Below are 9,445 nucleotides of genomic sequence, written 5' to 3'. Positions count from 1 at the left end.
AGCCTCTGTGGGGGGACAGTATTCATGTTTCTCAGTTCTTGATTTAAAGGATGCCTTTTTCACGATTCCAGTGGACTCCCAGTCCCAGGAAATTTTCTCCTTCGAATGGGAAGACGCAAACAGGAATAAAAGGCAGCTATGTTGGACGGTGCTGGCACAAGGATTTAAGAACTCCCCCACTCTCTTCGGCCAAGCTTTATCTTGGGACTTGGAAGAATGGGAAAATGAGAACAAAGTCCTTCTCCTGCAGTACTTTGATGATTTATTAATAGCAGCAGTGGGACTAGAAGTGTGTCTCCAAGCAACCTTAAGTCTTTTAAACTTTCTCGGGCTGCGGGGGTATCGCGTGTCAAGAAATAAAGCCCAAATTGCCCTCCCTGAAGTACATTACCTAGGCTTCCAGATCAGACAAGGGGAACGCCAGCTCTCAAGGGGGAGGCTTGAAGCTATTTGTCGAGTCTCTACTCCCCGGAATCGCAAGCAGCTCAGAGCATTCCTGGGAATGGCAGGATTTTGCTGCATATGGATTCCAGATTTTGGACTGCTAGCTAAGCCACTGTATGAATGTGTTAAAGGGACCGATCAGGAACCATTTTTTTGGACAACAGAGGCAAATAATGCCTTTACCTTAATAAAAAGAAAATTGATGGAAGCCCCAGCCCTGGGTCTGCCCGATCTTTCTAAGCCCTTTCAATTGTATGTACATGAATGAAAAGGGGTGACCCTGGGACTCCTTACACAGTTATTGGGCTCTTGGAAACGTCCAGTGGCTTATTTCTCCAAACAATTGGATCAGGTTGCTAAATGGTGGCTGGCATGCTTACGGGCAGTTGCAGCTACAGCTCTGTTGTTAGAGGAAGCAGAAAAACTGACTTGCGGGGGGGCTGTTTAAGTATACACTCCACATATGGTACAAGTCTTACTGGATACAAAGGGGGGTCTCTGGGTCACCCAAGCTCGAGTAGCCCGGTATCAGGCTAAGCTCTTAGAGAACCCTGAAGTTACCCTGCAGGCTTGCCCCTCCCTTAACCCGGCCACCTTGCTGCCAGAAACAGAGGGCCAAGAACATGACTGCTTGGAAGTTATAGATGCCCAGTATTCCAGTCATCAGGATTTAAAAGATTAACCTCTCCCTAACGCAGACTATGAGTGGTACACGGATGGCAGTAGCACTGTTGTAAATGGATTTAGAAGGGCAGGCTATGCTGTTGTGTCTCTCCATGAAACTGTGGAGGCAAAAAGCCTGCCCCCTGGAACCTCAGCCCAACTAGCCGAAATAGTGGCTTTAACTCGTGCGCTTGAATTGTCAAAAGGGAAAAGAGTTAATATCTTCATGGACTCTAAATATGCTTTTGGTGTGCTGCATGCCCACACAGGTCTGTGGAAACAAAGGGGATTACTGATGGCTCAGGGATCTCTGGTCAAGCACAAATTCTTCGGCTTTTGGAAGCTGTACAACTCCCCTTAGAGGTAGCAGTAATGCACTGCAAGGCTCATCAAAAGGAGGACCACAGTATTAATTGAGGCAATGCTAGGGCGGATAGAGAAGCCAAGCGGGCTGCCACTTTAGAACTGGGACTAGCCGAGGGTGTCCATCTTCACGCCTTAATTCCATCGCTAGGGGACCTCCCTACCCCGCAGTATACAAGTGAGGAGTTAGAATGGGCTGAATCTCTTGGGCTTCAGGAGGAAAAAGGATGGTTCCATTTCATGGAGGGAAAGGTCCTGTTACCAAGGTGTATGATGTGACCAGTATTACAAAAACTACACCAGACCTCTCATGCGGGCAGGGAAGCTTTGACCCAGCTCACACAAAAGTATTTCATCACCTCAGGACTTTGGCCCCTAGCGTCCCAGATATCTGCGGAGTGCCTTACTTGCCAGAAAAATAATCATCGACCAGGGAATCCAGTTATACCAGCTACCCTAGAACCCACTCCGGGCCCCGGGCTAGTGTGGCAAATTGACTTCCTCGAGCCCAAGGGTATAGATACCTCCTTGTCCTGGTGGATCACTTCAGTGGGTGGCCTGAAGCTTTTCCTTGCTGAAATAACATTGCTAAGACTGTGGCTCTTAAACTTGTTAAAGAGATTTTTCCTAGATTTGGCCTGCCTCGATGGATGGAGTCTGACCAGGGAACACACTTCACCTCAAAAATTGTCCAGAATGTCTTGGATATCCTCCAGCTCAACTGGAAACTTCACACCCCTTGGAGGCCACAGGCCAGTGGAGTAGTAGAATGCACTAATTAGACACTCAAAAGGCGCCTAGCCAAAATATGTCAGGAAGCTTCTTTAAAGTGGCCCCCATGCCCTACCTTTGGTTTTACTCCGCATTCGGGCTCTTCCTAGGGGTAGAACTGGTTTAAGCCCCTTCGAGATTATGTTTGGAAGGGCATGGCCTATGAATGGTACCCTGATCCTGCTAGGGGAATGGGAGGTTGGGTGTGGATATTTGTCTCAATATATATATTCTCTTCACAGGTACGTAAGGGACTCTCAGCCCCTCCCTTCGGATGCACCTGTCCATTCCCTACAGCCTGGTGACTTCGTCCTCGTCTGTACCTGGAAGGATGAACCCCTCCAGGAAAAGTGGAAAGGACCCTATCTCTTCTTACTGGTTTCCCACAAGGCGGCGAAAGTAGAGGGACACAAGAGCTGGATTCACTAATCCCGACTAAAAGCTGTACCTCCACCGCAGAATCCAAACACCAAGCAGTGGACAGTTCAGCCTACCGGAACCGGAGCATTGGAAGATTTGGGTCTCAAGTTATTGTTTAAAAGCAAATAACTCTAATTTGGCCATGTTTTTTATACTTGTATGGGTGTTTACTGTTTCTGGACAGCTGGCCCCTTTATCCTTCTACTCCCCGGAAAATAACTGGTGGGCCCTTTTAGCTGTCACAGTCTCTAATTCTTCCCACTTTTGTGTAGGGAGTGGTTACACTTTAGGATCTGTATTTACTACTTGTTTTGTGGGGATGGCTATACTCTTGCAAGAAATTCACAACTATACTGAACTTGCTGCTTACAATGTTAAGCTGACAGCTGGGCAGCTCTCTGAGTTCGGCTCTATCTCAAATCCTAAACCCTATACAAATCAGCATCGCCTTCAAATTAGACTAATGGCCGTTTCCTCAAATGCTACTTCCTGTTTTACTATTGTGGGAGCACAAAAGGTTGGTACTAATTTAACCAATCATGAGATGAATTGTTCTGTTTCCCCAACCCTGACTTCTTATTTTTTTGCACACTTATACCTTCCCCGTGGGCGGTTTTTGCTCTGCGGACTAACCGCATTACTTCATTGGTCTGAGTCCCAGGCCTGGCCTCAGATGCAGAGCTCCAGCTTGCTAAAGTGGCCTGTGCCCTCGCCAAGTCCATTAATCTAACTTCCACTTTAATCTCTGACTTGGCCTCGGAACTCACAGGGGTCCGAAAAGGGGTACTCCAAAATCGCGCTGCAATAGATTACCTCCTCTTAAGGCATAACCATGGCTGTGAGGAATTTAAGGGTCTCTGTTGCTTTAACCTTTCTGATCACAGCCAAAGCATTAAAAATAGACTAGCTAAGTTGTGTGACATTGTCACTCACATAACGCAAAATAGTGACAATGATTGGTGGGGTTCTTGGGGTTTTGGTAGTTGGTTTGGGCGGCTTAAAAGCATTTTTACCTCCCTGCTAGTAGTGATAGCAATTGGTTTGCTCTTCTGCTGTGGTCTGCAGATAGGAGTGCCTTGCTCTAAAAGTTGTCTTTCTGCTCTCCGTCAGCCAACAGAAATGTACCCCCTTAGGGCAGTCTCGCTGCCAACATCGGTTGGCCTACCTTTCAACCTTGTTCTAAGTAATGAATATGAGAAAACTCAACGGAAGGCCTTTGAGTATTCTCAAAGGGGGGACTGTTGGGGGGGGGGCAGGCCCCGAATAATGGGCAATATGGCATGGGGTTAAAAGTTTACATTCTCAGGCCTGCCATCGCCCTCGAATTGCCCCTTAGATTAATCAATATGTTCCTTTGAAGCTAGCATGAGTACATGTAATCATTTATCATTTTCTTTTGTTCTTTTGTTTATGGTATAAAATGTAATCGAGCAAAGGGGGGCTCTGTAGTGTGGGTAAAGGATATAGTTTAATTAAAGGATCCGGTACTTAATGAATTGTAAATGATCAATTGTGGCACCTGTGAACATCTTTGTAAACAAGTGGGGTATATAAGGTAGGGAAGAGGATAGTAATTCGTGCATGATTTGAGATTTGTATCTCCTGCACCTTATTTGACTCAAGAAAAGAGACTTGCTTCTCCACTCCGGTGTGGTCATTGGGGATACACACACCGGGCAAAAGAACCCCAACTGTTGCCCCCCTGCAACAATAACCATTTGTCCCCATAACGAGTGGCACCGGTGGTGATACTGGGAAATTGGAGTATCTGAGGGAATTGCTTGTATGACTTCTGGTTAGCCCATATGGTAAAACAGAAGTCCCCTCTGCTTGGCTGGTTTGGCCTGCCTTAATAGTAAAGGAACTGCAGCTTTGGGCTGTAACTGCCCTGTTCTAAGCAATTTTTCCTGAACTGATACTCTCAGTTGTGTCCTGCCAGAGGCTGCTTTGTTACAAAAGCTTGTACAGAAGAAACTCTCTCTGTAGCCATACTTCCTCCTATTCACCAATAGATGAGTCTAGAGTCCTGGGTAAATAGTTTATACAGGTGAAGTAGCACAATGGCCATTCTTCCTGCTGCTCACCAACAGATGGAAGCAGAGAGCTCCTATCCCCCTAGAGCTTCAGGCCACGTGGATTTACACTAGGCCATAGGCGGCGGGTTATATACATTTGCGGTGCTCAGGCTCCAGGAATATTCAGGGCCGGGTGCCCTGCTCCAGCAATATTTGGAGCTGGGTCTCTCCCCCGGCCCTGCCTGGATCGGGCCTCGGCCCCCGCGGGTCTCCCCCCATCGCCTCGCCCCGCCACGTCCCTGCCTGGAGCCGGTCCTGGCCTCCAATCTCCACCCCTCCCCCTGCGTCCCCCCTCCGCTGCCTCCCTGCCTGCTCGTGCTGCCAGAGAACGGCTCCCGGCAGAACTGCTGTCTGCTGCCCCAGGGTCCTAGCGCCTGCCACCCACTAATGGCAAGGCAGGCTGCCCTTACTCTTCCCTTCTGCCCTAACTCTGAGCCTCTCCAATGCCCCAAACCCCTCATCCCCAGCCAGAGCCCTCATCCCTCTGCACCCTGATCCTCTGCCCCAGCCAGAGCCCTCATCCGCCTGCACCCTAATCCTCATCCCCAGCCAGAGCCCTCATCCCCCCGCATCATGAACCCCTCATCCCCAGCCAGAGCCCTCATCCCCCTGCACCCGAATCCTCTGCCCCAGCCAGAGGCCTTGTCATAAACAGATAAGAGTTAATAGAACAGAAGTACTTCATATCTCTTTTGCCTGGAAAGGGTTAACAAGATCAGTGAGCCAGGCTGTCACCTGACCAGAGGACAAATCAGGGGACAGGATACTTTCAAATCTTGAGGGAGGGAAGTTTGTGTGTGTGCTATTAGTGTTTGGTTGTTGTTCACTCTGGGGGCTCAGAGGGACCAGACGTGCAACGAGGTTTCTCTCCAATCTCTCTGATACAGGCTCTTATGAGTTCAGAATAGTAAGTACTAGGTAGATAAAGCGAGTTAGGCTTATGGTTGTTTTATTTGCAAATGTGTATTTGGCTGGAAGGAGTTCAAATTTGTATTTTGCTGAAAGGATTTTAATTTGTACTTGTATACTTAGGCTGGGAGGGTATTCCCAGTGTCTATAGCTGAAAGACCCTGTAACATATTCCATCTTAAATTTACAAAGATAATTTTTACTATTTTTTCTTTCTTTAATAAAAAGCTTTTCTTGTTTAAAAACCTGATTGTTTTTTTATTCTGATGAGACCCCAGGGGACTGGGTCTGGATTCACCAGGGAAGAGGGAGAGAGAGGTTAATTTTCTCTCTGTATTAGGATTACTTTCTCTCTCAGGGAGAGTCTGGGAGGGGGAAAGGTGGATTTTCCTCTCTGTTTTGAGATTCAAGGAGTTTGAATCACAGTGATCTTCCAGGGTAACCCAGGGAGGGGAAGCCTGGGAGAGGCAACGGTGAGGGAAAGGGTTTACTTTCCTTGTGTTAAGATCCAGAGTGTCTGGGTCTTGGGGGTCCCCAGGCAAGGTTTTGGGGGGACCAAAGTGTACCAGGCACTGGAATTTCTGGTTGGTGGCAGCGCTACAAGTACTAAGCTGGTAATTGAGCTTAGAGGAATTCATGCTGGTACCCCATCTTTTGGACGCTAAGGTTCAGAGTGGGGAATTATACCATGACAGCCCTCATCTCCCTGCACCCTAGCCCTCTGCCCCAGCCCTGCACTCCCCCCACAGCATGAAACCTTCATCCTCAGCCCCAACCCTCATTCCCCTGCACCCTGAGCCTCTGCCCCAGCTCTGAGCCTCCCTGCATCATGAATCCCTCATCCTCAGCCCCAACCTCATTCCCCTGCAGCCTGATCCTCTGCCCCAGCGTGCACCACCACCCCCTTCCTACACCCCCACCCGAGCCTGCACCCAAACTCCATTGCAAAGCTGCACCCCTCACCCCCTCCTGCACACCCACCCCCTGCCCCAGCCCAGAACCTGCACCCAGCACTCAAACTCCCTCCCAGAGCTGCACCCCTCACCCCTTTCTATACCCCCACCACCAGCCCAGAGCCTGCACCCCTCACCCCTTCCTACTCCCTCACCACCAGCCCAGAGCCTGCACCCAAACTCCATCCCAAAGTCTGCAGCCCTCACCCCCTCCTGCACACCCACCCCCTGCCCCAGCCCGAAGCCTGCACCCAGCACCCAAACTCCTTTCCAAAGCCTGCACCCCTCCTGCACTCTAATCCCCAGCCCAGGACCTGCACCCCAGACCTCCCTCCTGAAACCCCATCCAGAGCCTTAGGCAGGTGGAGGCAGAGTTTGAGGGGGTGGAGTTGCGGGGGGCAGGTTCTGGGCACCACCAAAGTTTCTACAAACTTGCCTCCCATGCACTAGGCATAACAATACAGAGGAAATTATGTTAAACACATGGCTACTGTTTGCATGTGACATGCTACCTTGGCTGGGCTGTTTCTCTGCTGGAAAGTCTTCATAAGATGATCTTTGCTCCTCAGTGTGATGCAGATACTGTCTCCAAACATACAAGATTAGCAGCTTGCGGCTATTCCTCTAATTAGGTTATAGGCACCATAAAAATGTAAGGTGTTGTTGTTTTTTTTGTAAGGCACATTGGGTATTGCCATAAAAGCAATGACAGTTAGTCACCCACACTTAGTTGCAGTAGCTGTTATTCCTGGCATCAGTTTTCTGCAGATAAGTGTTAAACAACAGCTGTCTCACATTAAGGATCTTTAAAAAAAAAAAGTACAACATTTCATTAATTGCTATTTCACTCTTTCATAGCAGACCCACTTTAGAGACCTTTAGTTAGCAGCTCTTGCTGTTCATACAGAGTGGAACTCATTTCCATTGCTATTAGGATCACCTGGAGAGTGTTACACATCACATATCGCAAGTTTATTGTGAACATTCTGAAATCACAGTTTCTGTTTAGCATGTTCCACATCACATTGTTGATGAAGCTATCTGCATATATGATAGGAAATGTCACAGGCTGAATGTATTTGTATAGATGCATTATAGCATAGAGCTTCACAGCACCGCAAACAGAGAAGTCTGAGAGAGGGAGAAGGAGCTCCCCTGCTGAACAAAGAAGGTGCAAGTACTAACCTTGGGGTGAGTGAGTTTGTTTGGCTGTTTGCATTTGTCTTTTTCTTTCAGGTTATTTCAGTTACACGGTCAATTGGGTCAGCTGGGATTGTGTGCTGGGGACACTTTGTTTCCTTGATCATCCTTGATCAGCTTCAATCAGCCTTATGAGCATCCTCCCCCGCACCCATGTGCTTAATGAGGGAGTAGGACTGACCTAGGAGGGACTGCCTTAAAAGTCAGAGACTAAGGGCATGGCTACACTTGCAGTTGTAGAGTGCTTTGCATTAAACCATCCTTCATAGAGCATAGTAGGGAAGGTGCTGTAGTCTGTCCACACTGACAGGGCACTGGCATGGACACATTAGCAGCTTTTGCAATGGCCACAGAGAGCAGTGCATTGTGGTAGCTATCCCAGCATGCAAGTGGCTGCAAGGTGCTTTTCAAATGGGGTGGAGTGTGATAGGGAATGTGTTGTGTGTATGTGGGGGGGCAGAGAGAGTGGGTTTTTGGGGGGCTGGCTCACCTTGTTGACACTGATGCCCGTGCATTGTAGCCAAGGCACAGCAAACGTTATTCCGTTTGCTGAGGTGGAGTACCCGGAGCGCTCTAGCTGCAGAGTTGAAGTGCTCTACGTGCCTTGCCAGTGTGGCTGGGAAGTGAGCTAGTGCACATGGGCTGCTTTATTGCACACTAAGTCGCAAGTGTAGCCAAGCCCTAAGCCACCAAGGAAAACTTGCAAACAGGGAAGGTTGATAAAGCGTGTAATAAATTAATCCTTAACGTTAGGAAGGGCCTCGTCACCAGTGCCAACACTGCTCCTGTCTCCTCCACCTGCACTTGTATCCAGCCAGAACACATAACCATGGGTGCCTATACAAAGATCTTGGTGTGGATTTGCAGAGACTGTGGCTTGCATTTCCCACTGACAGAAAGCCAAGCTGAGGGGACCATCCAATGTCAGAGGTGCCTACTGGTGGACTCTCTCAGGAAGCAGGGGGGAGAGTGACGAGAGGTGTCTACACTGAGGAGCATCCATGCACATGAGGACATCATTGACAGTATTCATATGGAGACTGCTGAGGCTGAGGATGATAACCAGTTAGAGGGGACTGTGGTCACACACACCCCACCCGCACCAGGCGTGGGGAGAGGATAAGGCGCTGGTATAGCGAGGAAAATGGCTGATGGTTATGTCTGGCAGAAGGCAGTCCTTCACCCCGAGCCTGACCCTGAACCCCAAGCCATGCACCATGGTGATGGAGCACAGTTAGGCTGCACTGGCAATGAGGCATCACCCACCAAAGATGGAGGAGGAGTAGCCACGTAACCCCAAGTCTGAGAGGATCACAGACAGCACTCCCAGGAGGAAAAGTAGCGTAGTAGTGGTTGGAGACTTTCTTCAGAGGAGGATGGAAGCAAACATCGGGTGACCTGACATGGCATCCCAGGAGGTATGCAGCCTACTGAGGACATTGAAGCGGGATTGTTGAGGACCAAAAAGACCACTTACCACTACCACATGCTACTCATCCATGTGAGCACTACAAGGTATGACCCTCGGCAGACCAGCAGTGACTACAGGGCATCGGAAGTAAGGGTAGGGGAGATGGAAGTGCAGGTGGTCGACGCTTCAGTCCTTCTAGTTAGGGTTGATCTGTTGGCCAAGGTCTCTACCCTTAA

The sequence above is a fragment of the Gopherus evgoodei genome, chromosome 3 (assembly GCF_007399415.2).
Source record: "Gopherus evgoodei ecotype Sinaloan lineage chromosome 3, rGopEvg1_v1.p, whole genome shotgun sequence".
NCBI classification, from domain to species: Eukaryota; Metazoa; Chordata; order Testudines; family Testudinidae; genus Gopherus; species Gopherus evgoodei.
The sequence above is the reverse complement of the archived record's forward strand: the minus strand, read 5'-3'. Positions refer to the sequence as shown.